Raw genomic sequence first — 13,547 nt, forward strand, 5'->3', positions numbered from 1 at the left:
ACTGCAAATTTTTGCCGGTTTTCAGGACTTTTTTGTTCAAAAAAATAATCTTGGGACTAAAGTGTAACTTTTCCAAAAATATTGGGACTTTTCTGAAGATTTCCCTTAAATGAATCTAGAGATTCTAGAATGTTATAGATAAAGGATTTAAATACCACGATAATTACCAAAGCTAGAGATACCTATTTCGATCCCTGTATTTATATGTTAGGGTTTGAATCCTTCGCCTATAAATAGAAAAGCCTAAAACTAGAATTAAGTTGTTGGAAAATCAGTAAAATCCTTACGAAACCCGGAGGTGCTCTAAGACCTCATAAAAACCCTAATAACCAATTAGCACGCCATGAATAAGGAGTCTCCATGCTGCAGTCTATTCAGTTTGGGTGATTCCAATTTGCTATTTATGTATTGGGTGCGATCACAAGAAAGGATTCTATATTAGATCCTCCAAGTTAGTTTAACTGGCAAAATCAAAGAAATCGAAGAACACTAGTGTATTCATTCCATCTTTCTAGTTTTTGCTTCATGTATTAGTTGCCTAGATTCGATGAACAGAGTTCCTTATAGAGGTTATGTTTTAAGTTACTTTTTTTTGTCCCTTTAGTTGTTTAAGGACTCTCATAACCCAAAAATGGTATTAGACCCTACCTGTTCGCATCTATGACACTTACGATTTCTAGTTTGTTTTGTTAATTGAGTTTGCATGATCCAAAGATTTTTCTATTTGTTAAATAGTTCTAAGTGTTTTAGAAATTACCTATAAAATTTGTAAACCTTTTCTACTATTTTAGCGCCTCCAAGGTGCAGTTGGTCCTCCTCCACTGTGTAGGGGGCTGATACAGTGAACCCAAAAACTGCCTTATGAAATCGTGTTTGGTCTTGGTTCGTGATGCGGTAAGTCTCCCTCCATGGTGCGACATGTCTGCTAGTAGAAAACTGTTTCTTTCCCCTTACATGTATGACTTGTTTTAGACACTTGCAAATTTGTCAACTTTACTTAATCTAGAAATCAAAATTCTAATTGGTTTAATTATTTTATTAAAACATAATTAATTAATCAAAAGTCAAATAATGAATACACATGTTTCAATTAATTATTTTATTAAATTCCATATATATATATATATATATATATATATATATATATATATATATATATATATATATATATCATAAAAGAAAAATCATCACATTCTCACATGTTTTAAATACACCATCGTCTTACCATGAATAGGCTCACCTACTCTCATGCTAAAAGGATTGTTTAAGAAGGTCTTTTCAATTCCAATTGAGGTCGGTTTTAAAATTATTTATAGGACGATGTGTGTCGTTAAAAGTATTAAATTTAAAGTATTAGAAAAAATTCCGTTTTAGTAAGTAAAATGTGAATCTTATAGTGGTAATAGGATATTTTAATTGCAATTTTCAAGTGTTATTTGAGCTGAATATGATCGTATTTTTCATGGTCAGTTCATTGTTTTGGATTCATGATCCTCGGTTAATCCAGTCATGAGTGATAAATGTGTAGAGAAGAGAGTTACATGCTATTGAGATAAGTTAATACATATCGAAAGATCTAGGAACTTTAGAGAAATTAAAATTGGAAAAAGTATGCCTACCTAAATATTATCTCTCTATAATAATCTCTTTCTCTCTCTCTCTCTCTCTCTCTCTCTCTCTCTCTTTCTCTCTCTCTCTCTATCTATCTATCTTATTCAATCTCTCGCTCATGATTAATCTCTGAATCATGATATGTATCAGTCATGACCAATGTCTTATTCATGATATCTCTCTATCACAATCTATCTCTCTCAATGTTCAATAAACATTTCTCTGTCAATATCCATCTCCTTCAAAGTTAATCACTCTTTCTCTCTATAAATGTCTATCTCTATCGATGGGCCTTACTCTCTCTATGAAGGTCTAGCCCTCTCAATTATAATCAATCTCTCAGTAATGATCTATCTATATCTTAATCATAATCTATCTATCAATCGTGATAAATCTATCAATATGATCAATTCCTCACACGTAATCCCGATAAAATCTATCCCTTGGTTATGAGTAGTTTCACAATAATAATAATAATAATAATAATAATAATAATAATAATAATAATAATAATAATAACCTATTTAAATCTCTTGTCATAATAATAATTAAATCTTGTCATAATAATAATTAAATCTTATAACAAAATCACAATAGGCATAACCCGTAAGCCATTAGCTAATTCTATCATAATTGGTATTTCTCAAATATTCGAGTTTATAACCTGTACAGTCTCGACTAAATCTCTAGTCGTAGGATTTGCTCACAATCTCATTAACGGTTCCGTAATAGAGCCATATGACGAACAACTATAACATATACTCAGTTTTATCAATTCTCAATCTCTATTATATATCATAATTAAAAATTATAGGGGTAAAAGACACCTCAACAAATCTCATACTCAACTCCATATCTCCCACACAACGGTACATTTCCTCCATCATAATCTCCCTAGAATGATTCCCGAGCAGCATCTTCGATCACGCATGCCAAAACCTCTTAAAATGACACAGGACTCATGTATTTATACTATGCGATGTGCCACGTCATAGCCATAATCATGCCACATCATAGATGTCATGTAAAATCTGACTTCTCCATGTGTTGTACTCTCCCGCCACATGTCTTATTGACTTGGCTGATACCACGTCGTGGTACATCTATTGCCTCATCGTGGTGATCAAATAGACTTCGTTTCACCATGTATCGTTCTTTGGTTGACACGTGTATTGATGACTCACTTATTTCCATGTTGTGGCAAATGTATCGCCATGTCGTGCTGATGAAGAGTTTGACCGTATTCTGTTGACTTTCTCAAAATAGCAATGCACTTTCATCTAAACATCAAACTACCATAATTTTCTCAACTCCATTTTTCTAGACAAAAATATCCAATTCAAATCAATTCTATGCTTTATCTTGCTTACTCGTCTTACATCAATTGCATCTTTTGAAATAATAAATGTTACGAAAAGCAAGTGTTACACTAAATAACTTCATTGTGTAATTTTATCTAATCCACTTGGCATCTTGAAGCCAAATATGGATCCTAGACTTTTAATTAATAATTTTGTAACTTGGTAATTATTTTAAAATGATTTTGATCAAACTAATCTCAAACTTTGTTTACTCTTATAAATGTATGTTGGTGAAGATACACTTCTTCACCCTCCTCCCCTTCCTCCTCCTACAACCTCATCATCAAATTTCTTGCTTCTTCAGCTCCTCTTATGAGATAAGCTCAATGTTCCAAATTATCTGTATTGGATTTATTCTCTAAGGAACACCCTTAGTTATGATAAGATAGAGTATGTCTTGGACGAGTATCTACTTGAGGAATGTTTTGAAGATGTTACTGCTAAAGAATTTGCAGATTACACAAGGCATCATAATCACTCAATTTCCGTCGCATGTCTTTTATTGGCAACCATGATTCTCGAGCTCTAAAAGAGCTTTAATATACTTGGGGTGTATGAAATGAACGAGTAGCTCAAGGAAATATTCCAAGACCAAGCTCAAAACGAGCGATTCAAAGTTTTGAAATCTCTTGTTGGTTCAAGCTTCAAGAGGATGGTTCTCTGAGTACCCATATGTTGAAAATGAAAGGGTACTTTGACATAATCGAGTGACTAGGGTTTCCATTCCCTCAAGAGTTGGCCGTTGACATAGTGCTTATCTCGTTGAGTAGTTTAGAACATAGATTTATATTGAATATCGATACCAACAACACGAAAAAATCCATAATGGAGCTATATAGCATGTTAAACACTGCTAAAGGAAGTATGGTTAAACCTCGTAGCACTAGCTCAACCACCCTAGTTATGTCCATTAGGGAGGGTGGTGTCTGTTGAGAGAAAAACTTTAAGACGCACTTGAACAAACATTAGAACAAGTATAAAGTGGAATAGTTAATCTCGAAGGATCTAAAAGCTCAACAATAATATTAAGAGTTAGAAGTTAGAGAGTTAGTTGTGGAAAAGTAAAGAAATGTAAATGACAACAATTGTTATATCAAGTATACACATAAGCTGATTCATAACAAGGAATGCATTCAAACCAAGTTAACAAGTGAGGTCAAACTTAGTGATTAAGTCACAAAGGACTTGCTCCGAAGAGAGGTTGTGATTGATTACGAGAGTAAGAGTGAATAAGTAAGATAAAAAGAGAATTTCTAAGATGTGTATTAGAATTAGATGTGATACTCTATTTGAATACATGAGAGTGAGCTCTATTTATAGAGACTCATAAAGATAACAGATTTACAACTCTAAGAGTAGCCATGCAAGGCATACCGGACAATAGAGTGTTTTAAAGAAAAGACTTAGTAATGTAAACTAGATAGAGACTGCGATACTAGAGACTTCGGTTGATGATTGCTGATGAAGCTGCTTGATTGCGGTGGCTGAGAGGCTGTGGTAGCTGAAGTTCAAGAGGGTCACTTTTTGATTGAACAATTCCCCCCTAAGTGACCTCTTTAACTTTTGATCAGCTATCAAGTTTAAGGAACTTGATCAGAATCCACCAAAACTTCCTGATGTTCTCCAACCAGTTGATTCTTCTAAGTATCTCGAACTTGACCTCTGCGGTGGTGTGCTTGGATTTTTCAACTGCGTTTCGGAAGATGTCAAGTTGTTTTCTGGTGAGACGATGCATGGCAGTCATAGGAATGAAGTATTTGACATTGTCAGTTTTCCTCTTGAAAATGACTCCAAGTTCAGGATAGTTGGTTGCAGCTAAAGATCTTTCTTCATAGCCTTCGGAAGGCATCAGTGCGGGGTCAAGTGGTGGATGTAGTTGTGTTCCCTTCTTGTCAGAGTGTACTAGATGAAATCAGCCTTCATAAATTTCCAGGTGTTGTAATTTTTGACTGCGGATGATCTGTCGTTAGACCATATATGTTCAATGGGAGGGGCATGCTTAGTATAGAATTGGCTAAGTCTCTAAAATTCCATTGGCAGTCTTTTGGCGTCAGGAAGGCTATGGTCGAACTGCTCAAATACAGTGAAGTATCTGGCATTGGGAGAGATTGGGACATCCCAACATCCATCTGAAGGGGGTTCTGCATAGGTGAGATGTGGAATGTAGTCATCATCAAGCAATCTTCGGTGGGGATTGACCCAAGAGTTTATCAAGGACTCGTCCATGATAGTGTCAAATCCGCAAAGTCTCTATACTTCTTCAGCGAGTTTGGCTGCCTTCCAATCTCTTTTCCTTTGGGCAGTGGCAGGTGAGTCATTTGAACTCGGAGAAGACATATACTCGTCTAGGTTTTTGAAGTGAGGGGGAGTCTCTGGTTTTTCGGGAATATTTTCAACTTAAAGAGGAGAGTTGTGAGGTGTAGTGTGATGAGATGGTTGTGGTGTAGGAATTTTTTAAGTAGATACTGGGGGAGTTTGATGTTGTGAGATGGAGTGGTTGGAATGATGGACTTCTTCTTCACTTCCCCCTCTTGAGGAGTTCAGAATTGAAGCCTCCTCAAGCCATTGACGAAGGCCATCAACCTTGACATATACCTCTTGAAATTGCGCTTTGAGGGCTTCGGCCAGTTGTTGATTATTTGGGATGGTGGGGTTGAAGAGTAGTCTGTGGATCTCCTTTGTGAGGTGAAGAATTTTTGGACCATGGAAGTTGGCATACAGAGATCGCTGCATTGGGTTTTTTTTGTTTGAAGAACGGAGCTTTCAGACTCATAAACAGTGTGAGTCTCAGCAATCAACTTCTCAGAGTGTGAGGATTGATCCGCAATGGCTGCTTGGAGATCTGTTTTGATTGCGGTAACCTCAGAGATGAGGCGTTCTGCAGCAGCCATAAATTCTCTGTGATCAGCTTGACAATTATTGTCAAGTGACCTGATCCCCATTTCAACCTTCAAAGAGATACGCTCCGCAGCCATTCTCTCTCTTGTTTCCAGCCTTTCAATTCTTTCCATCAATGACTGCGGTCCAGTTATATCTTCTGGTTGCGGTTGATTTGGCTTGACAGCAGCTAGGATTTGATCAACCTTGGCCTGTAGACTGAGAAATTCCTTCCTGGTCACCGCATTCTTTTTCTTCTTCTTCTTCTACTTCTCTTTGGGCTTAGACGTTGAGTGATGCGAACCAGTCGACTCTTCGTCTTCATCAAACATCATTAGGTCGTCATCAGAAGGAGAGGGTTTGTTTACCTTTTGAAGTTCAGCATCATCGAAACCAAAGATGGGATCAGAACTCATTTTGATTTTTGGTCCTTTATCTTGTGAACCTTCAGCAGTGGGAGTGGGAGGAACTTTGGAGACAAGTTGATCAGCAGTGGCTTCCTGAGTTTTGTGGAAGGTTTCAACCATTTGTATCATCAAATCTTAAACTTTGAGGATGGTGGCTATGGTATTGGCATTGTTAATTGCATCTGACCAATACTTAGCCACATCTTGTATTTCTTGTTCCTTGAGCTGTTGTTGTTTGATTTGCTGATCCTTGTGAGCTTGGAATGCCCTACGAAAAGCGGTATATTTCATGGCTTCAGCCTCGTTAGAGGGTTGATACTTGCTCCAAGAATCACTCAAGTTTTCACCATCAATTCCATGTAAACGCACCAATATGTCCCTTCACGGATCCTTGCACATTTGTGCTCACCGTGCCTAAACCACCTGTTTCTAATGAAAGCAGAGTAGGATTTCCTGAGCTTTCTCGGTCTCCTTGACACGTGGTCATGTTTGGCCTCGGCTCAGTTCTGGCATGGGCGGAAGAAGTGCCCTACGGTTGGGAATGTGTTTGAAGTGTTTGGGTGACGTTCAATAGGATGGAGTTCAACTCCTTCGGTGAAAAGATATGCAGTCGGGAAGCCCTGGAGACTTTAGGGAGAGAACCAGTATCATCCCTTTAGGAATGTACTAGGGGGAGTCTCCTCTTTGCTGTGATTCAGACTTGCTTTCTGAGTCTGAAAGGAAAAAAAATAGTGGTTTCGAATGGATGTGCAGGCATCCCAAGGACTACCGGAGCCTGTAGAGAGGCTGAGGTATCGGTCCGGTCATGCATTTGGCTAGTAGGATCAGTTTTTCGTTTATTGAGGATTGATATGGGTTGGTTATCCTCTTCAGCGTCACTGCTGGATTCATGACGACTTGGTTCAACAGTTGTGATTGCGGGCGGTGTTTTTCTTTTCTTTGAGGGTTTGGAGAGTTTGGAAACATCCTTTTTAGGAGTTCCAGATTTCATTGTATCGCGGGGGCCATGAAGGGTAGACACTTTGTGTTTTCATCTTTAGGAGTGAGAGATATTGGAGAGAGTTGTAGAGGAAGGGACTATGGTACCTTCAGGGATAATGAATGCGGATAGAAGAGGCGGGGTAGGAAGGTATGGGTCAACACCTTCTGTAGCCTCAAAGCGGTCTAAGACATCAGCAGTCTCAAGACCAAGAGTAAAAAGAATAGGGGAAGGGAGTCTGCGGATTGGACCAAAGATTGTTTGATCAGAGGAAGGATTGTACCTTTTTAGATCCTTGGTGACGAAGAAGTTAATGTCAACACCCATGTCTATTCCAGCGTCTGCATGGAAGTCAGAAATGTAGAGAGACTAGAACCTAGCAAAAGTGAGTTCAGGTGGGATCTGCCTTGGGGCTCTCTTTGGGAATGTATTGTAGAAAATCATCCCAAAGTATTTGTTCGTAGTTTATGCTGTTGTCTGTGAAGATGCTCCAAACCAGTTCCAGTAGTTTAAGGCCCATGTTGTCAGTGCCTCTGGTTCTGCTAGATAGACTGCGGATGATAAAGTGGCACACAAACTGCCAGACCGCAGGAAATTGGTTCTTATTGAATTCACCAATCCCTTTGATCTTTTTCTGATACTGTTGGAATAGTGTCTAAGGCTGCAACTATATTAGGCAAGTATTTAACCCGATTGTGCATGGTCCTTTTGGGTTGCCTTCACCATAGCAACTTGACAGGGTGATTTATTATGAGAGAATAAATATTATTAATATATTAAGAGAATAATATAAGGAATAGTAATATTGTTATTTGATTAATATAAGTCATAGATTAATTAGTATTAATTTGGTGACTTAAAGAGATTAATTAAATAAGAGGGTATGAACTGTCAATTGTTTGATAGTTACACTTTGGGCTGTAAATCCTTCTTGGATAGAGGATGGACGAATTCTAGGGCTTGGGATAGCCTCAAATTCGTCCAAGGCATTATCATGGAAAAGATTTGGATTGCTTTAAGGAAAGATTATCCAACTAGGGTTTAAGGGTGAAACCCTAAGAGCCTACAAGTATAAATAGACCCCTAGAGCAAGGGGATTCGGCATCTATTCTAAGGAAAAGAAACCATGGCCGAATCTTCCCTCTCCTCTCTCTCTCTCTCAAACCATCCTCTTTGCTAGTTGGTGTTTGTAAGCCATTAGAGGAGTGACAATTGTGATTCTAGAGCTCCAAGACAACAAGATCAAACAAGAGATTCAAAGGTAAACTTCTAGATCTGATTTTGTATTGTTCTTATACCTAATTAGTCATTAGAAGTATTGGATTCAAAGCATGTTTAATTAGAGAAACCTAGATCCAAGCATTAGGGTTTTGCATGCGCACATAAGAAAGTTCTTATGGCTAAAACCCATCATTGGTATCAGAGCCTAGATTGGTTTCTATTAAATTGTTGCTTGTTTGTTTGAATCTTTCTTGAAAAATTCGATTTGTATGTTTCTGAGTCATGGACTCGGCGAGTTGGCCTGACTCGGCGAGTCCAAGCGTAAGGAAAGGCCAGATTCGGGATTTTTTGATGATTATCTTATGGAAACTTGCCTTAATCGTATTAGATGAACCCTAATCCGATTTTTTGATATATATGACTATAATCTTGATCTAATTAAAGATATTTATCAACTAATAAAATATTTAATTTCCTTATGTGATAATTAATTAATTATTTTGATTAAATTGGTAATTATCTTGCAAGAAATCATTAAATAAATCAAATATGGATAATTATGGAATTAATTGTTTATTAAGATTATTTGTTATTTGATCCTCCATGTTTTAAATGTTTAAAACTTGTCCTCGAGTTTTGAAATTTATGTTTTGTGATTAAAAGTTTTAATTTAGAAAATTTAAATTTCAAACCCTATAATTTTACAAGTTTAAAATACAACCCTATACTAATATAATATTACAAGATTAATATATATATATATATATATATATATATATATATATATATATATATATATATATATATATATATATATATATATAACTAAAATGCTAGTCTTACTGTTAGTAGGCCTCATTCACGAAGCCGATCTATAAGGTGGGTATAAGGTTGCGGCCTATAAAATGGCGCTTAATGGGTGTACACTCACACCCACCGCTTACTTGATCCGTGGAGGGTCGTTAGCCGAACGGGTAGGATAGGGAAAACTCATCCTCTCGTTAAAAGTATAATATGAAATACAAAGTAACTACATGTTTTTTAAAATTTTTCCCAATCTTAGTTACTTTAGGAAAAGTGAATTGATGCAATCCCATGAAATTACACTTTGCACCCTTGCTAAGAAGTTAGTGGAGCGTGTGTGCTTTACCGGCACACTAATTGGTTCTAAGCAAAGGTGGCAAAGGGTGATTCATTGATTATCATAGTTCGATGGAGCGTGTGTGGTTTACCGGCACATCGAATAGGTGATCGTTACAATGAAGGCACCATGTGAATTTGCATGGTAATTCACACCCGCTTTGTGATCCTCGGTATCCCAGTCACAAACAAGAGGGCAATATCGAGATTTAAACATGCCATTGAAATGTTTCAATGAATCTCATCTAAACCTAGGAATTCTAAAATTCATTTAGAACTTAAAGTTAGGTTTTCATGGTGGAGAATTAGTGAATCGTCATTCACTTACCTTCAATTTGTTTGCATGTTAGATTACGGCATCCCTTTTCTAATATGTAAATATTGTTGTTGGATCCTAGCCCTATTTTTTCTTATTGGGTAATAATTAGGGATTCATATTCTAATCTATCTTTGTCCTTTCTATTTGTAGATGTCGAACGCAAACAACGCTGCTGCTAGTTCTTTCACATTGATGAGCCTTTGTCAAAAGGTCACTTTCGATGGGACGAACTTTAGCGAATGGATAAGATACATTCACACCATTGCTCGCTATGAGGATAAGGAGTATGTCCTCGATGAGAAGCTCGAGAAAATCAACCCTGAAATCGCTACTCCGGCTGAAATGACCGCTTTTGAAACCCATGAGCGGGATGCAACAAAGGTACATTGCATCATGATAGCCACTATGAACTCCGAATTCCAAAAGTCCTATGAGGACATGTACCCGTACGAGATGCATCAAGAATTATTGGAGAGATACCACCAAAACGCAAGACAAGAGCGTTATGAGATTTTCACTAACATGATTTCCGCTAAGATGGGTCATGGAGAGTCTCTTACCGTGCACCTGCAAAAGATGCAAAGGTATGTCGACCGTCTTCGCAAGTTGAATGTTGACTTTGGGGAAGACTTGGCGATCGACATGGTGCTTCACTCTTTGCCTCCAAGCTACAATCAATTTAGGATGACCTACCACATGAACAAAGAGGAGGTCACCCTAAGCAAACTCCAAGGTCTCTTGAGGGTCGCTGAGAGCAACTTCAAGGACAAGTCTGTTGCACTAACTCCCAATCCACCCGCTGCTCCTGTCTTGGCTATTGGACAAGGAAAGGGAAAGAAGAGGAAGGCTTCGTCTAAGAACTATCGCAAGGTTAAAGCCCGAGATAGTGCCTCTTCTAGTGGGACCAAAGTTGATCCTGCTAAGCCCTGCCCTAACCCAAAGGAGGCAGAGTGCCACCACTGCCACAAGATAGGACATTGGAAGAGAAGCTGCCCAGAGTACCTGCAAGCCATCAAGGAAGGAAAGATCAAGCCATCTTTCGCAGGTATATACACAATTAAATCTAACGATTCATCTCATGCTATTTCTTGGGTTCTTGATACCGGTTGTGGTTACCACATTTGTTCTAATGTGCAGGGACTAAGAAGAAATAGGGATGTGGAGGCTGGAAGAATAAATCTAATCATGGGGAACAGAAGATCGTCGCCTTTGACCAAGATTGGAGTGTATTCTTTAGTGCTTAGGAATGGTTTAAGTTTAGATTTGAACAATTGTTGCTATTCGCCAGAAATGGCTAGAAACATCATTTCATTTCATGGTTTGTTTAGACAAGGTTTTAGATTTTCCTTTAATAATGAGAATGGTTCTATTTTTGCTTATCTAAATGGTGTCTTTTATTTTGAAGCTATACCATGTAATGGAATTTATGAAACTGTTATGATTGTTGATGACTTAGGAAATGATGTTATGAACATAGATTCTTCCAATAGTATGGATAGAGCATCCTTGTGGCATTGTCGTCTTGGACATGTCAACAAGAAGCGCATGGCCCAACTCCAAAAGGATGGAGTGTTGGAGTCATTCGACCTTAGGGAAGATGACACATGCGAATATTGTTTCCTTGGAAAGATGACTAAGTCACCCTTCACAAGTACGTGTGAAAGGGGTGAGGGTCTATTGGACCTAATACATACCGATGTATGTGGACCGTTTAGATCAACCACGAAGGATGGGAACCGCTTCTACGTGAATTTTACCGAAGACTATAGTAGATATGGGTATATCTATTTAATCAAGCAAAAGTAAGAAACTTTTGAAAAAGTTCAAAGAGTTCAAGAATGAAGTGGAGAATCAATTGGGCAGGAAAATGAAGATGCTTTGATCCGATCGAGGAGGAGAGTACCTAAGTCTTGAATTCCATGATTATCTCAAGGAGTGTGGAATAGTTTCACAATTGACGCCACCTAGGACACCACAATTGAATGGTGTGGTAGGAAGGCGTAATCAAACCTTGTTGGACATGGTTCGCTCTATGATGGGTCGTGCTTCACTATCAATCTCTTTTTGGGGGTATGCCTTAGAGACTACCGCCCATATCCTTAACCGAGTCCCTACTAAGAAGGTTTCCAAAACACCTCACGAGATGTGGACAGGGAAAGCTCCCTCGTTGGCACATATCAAGGTTTGGGGTTGCGAGGCTTTCGTAAGACGAAATACTCACGACAAGCTCGAACCTCGTAGTGAGCGATGTATTTTCATCGGCTACCCACATAAATCCTTTGGATATCTCTTCTATAGACCAAAGGACAACGTTGTCTTTGTTGCGAGGAGAGGAGTTTTCCGAGAGTGAGAACTCATAGACCAAGGAGACAGTGGGAGGCAAATCGAGCTTGAAGAGATTCAAGAGTCGATAGATGAAGGAACCTCTACCGCTGGCAATCAACCCGAGGAGGAAACTCCGGTTGAACCGATTGACGAGTTCTTACCTCTTAGACGTTCCGAAAGAGTTAGAGTTCAACCCCAGTTTTATGGTTTTCATATTACTACCGAAGGGGACACGTATATTAGTGATGGTACACTAATAAACCTTGATGAACCTAATAGCTATAAGGAAGCCATGGCAGGCCCGGAGTCTGCGAAATGGAAAGAGGCAATGGATAGCGAGATCCAATCCATGTATGATAACCAAGTTTGGAATTTGGTTGATAATGTGCCCGGACGAAAGACCGTTGGGTGCAAATGGATCTTCAAGAAGAAGACCGACGTGGATGGAAACGTACACACATATAAGGCGCGATTGGTTGCGAAGGGCATTACTCAAACTCCCGGAGTTGACTATGATGAGACCTTCTCACCAGTTGCGAAGATAAAATCTATTAGAGTGATGCTAGCGATTGCCGCATTTCATGATTATGAGATTTGGAAAATGGATGTCAAGACCGCTTTCCTTAATGGAAAGTTGGCTGAGGATGTTTACATGGCTCAGCCAGAGGGGTTTGTGGATCCAAAGCATCCGAATAGAGTGTGTAAACTTGAGAAGTCCATTTATGGACTTAAGCAAGCGTCTCGCAGATGGAATCTTTGCTTCGATGAGAAAGTCAAAGAGTTTGGATTTGTACGAAGCAAATATGAATCATGTGTATATGTCAAAGTTAGTGGGAGTATAGTTAGCTTTCTCGTTTTATATGTCGATGACATATTACTCATAGGAAACGACATCCCGACTCTGCAGGAGCTTAAGTCCTGGCTCGGGAAGTGCTTCGCTATGAAGGACCTCGGAGAGGCTTCTTACATTTTGGGAATAAGGATAGTAAGAGAAAGAAGTAAGAGACTAATAGGACTTAGTCAGAACACTTACTTAGAGAAGGTACTAAAACGTTTTAGTATGGAAAACTCGAAGAAGGGAGAATTACCGAGACAAAGTAATGCCAAGTTGAGTAAGACTCAAAGTCTGAGTACCGAAGCTGAAATAGCATAAATGAGCCGAGTACCATACGCTTCCATAGTTGGCTCAATCATGTATGCTATGACTTGTACTCGCTCTGATGTAGCCTTTGTTTTGAGCATGGTTAGCAGATATCAAGGGAACCATGGCAGAGCCCATTAGATTGCGGTGAAGAATATCCTTAAGT

Source organism: Lactuca sativa, chromosome 7 (assembly GCF_002870075.4).
Source record: "Lactuca sativa cultivar Salinas chromosome 7, Lsat_Salinas_v11, whole genome shotgun sequence".
NCBI classification, from domain to species: Eukaryota; Viridiplantae; Streptophyta; class Magnoliopsida; order Asterales; family Asteraceae; genus Lactuca; species Lactuca sativa.